Source organism: Palaemon carinicauda, chromosome 17 (assembly GCF_036898095.1).
Source record: "Palaemon carinicauda isolate YSFRI2023 chromosome 17, ASM3689809v2, whole genome shotgun sequence".
NCBI classification, from domain to species: domain Eukaryota; kingdom Metazoa; phylum Arthropoda; class Malacostraca; order Decapoda; family Palaemonidae; genus Palaemon; species Palaemon carinicauda.
Window position 1 is genome coordinate 42,191,613 of NC_090741.1, and position 1,455 is coordinate 42,193,067.

The window sequence follows — 1,455 nt, forward strand, 5'->3', positions numbered from 1 at the left end:
ATATGTATATATACATATATATATATATATATATATATATATATATATATATATATATATATATATATATATATATAATTTATATATATATACATATATATACATATCTATATATATACATATGTACAGTATATTTATGTATATGTATATGTATATATATATATATATATATATATATATATATATATATTTTTATATATGTATATATATATATATATATATATATATATATATATATACTGTATATATATATATATATATATATATATGTATATATATATATATATATACATATGTACAGTATGTGTATGTATATGTATATAATTCATGTATATATATATATATATATATATATATATATATATATATATATATATATATATATATACTGTATATATATGTATGTACCTATATATGTCCCTATATTATAACACTCGGGCACACTATTCTATATTCTATCTTGTTTCTCTTCCTCTCATTATTTCGAAGTTTTTATCCTCTTGTTATTTTCAAGTTTTTATAGTTTATATATGAAAGATTTATTTTAATATTTTTATTGTTCTTAAACCTTTCATGTAGTTTTTCCTCATTTCCTTTCCTCACTGGGCTATTTTTCCTGTTGGAGCCCTTGGGCTTATAGCATCCTGCTTTTCAAACTAGGGTTGTAGCATAGCAAATAATAATAATAATAATAATAATAATAATAATAATAATAATAATAATAATAATGGTGAAAGGATTTGCGCATCGCTATGATCAGCAAAGCTGGACTAGTCCTATTGACGCAAAGGGCCTCGGTTAGATTTCGCCAGTTGTCTCTCTCTTGAGCTTTTAATTGAATACTTCTCCATTCATCATCTCCTACTTCGCGCTTCATAATCCTCAACCATGTAGACCTGGGTCTTTCAACTCCTCTAGTGCCTTGTGGAGCCCAACTGAACATTTGGTGAGCTAATCTCTTGGGGAGTGCAAAGAGCATGGCCAAACCAACTCCATCTACCCCTCATCATGATCTCATCAACATATGGCACTCGAGTAATCTCTCTTATAGTTTCATTTCTACTGCTCTTTATCTCCCAATATACTTCTGAGTGCTTTGTTTTCAAATCTACTAAATCTATTGGAGATTATTTCATACCATAACTCATATCCATAGAGTAACATCGATATCACTAAACTGATATATAGTCTGATTTTTATATGTAATTTCAGGTGATTTGATTTCCAAATTTTAATTAACATAGCCATTGTCTGATTTGCTTTTTTCAATCTTTCACTAAACTAATTCTAAAGACCCTGTATTGGAGATCATAGTTCATAAATACTTAAATGATTCTACCTCATTAATCCTTGTTATAAATATATATATATATATATATATATATATATATATATATATATATATATATATATATATATATATATATATATACACATATATATATATGTATATAT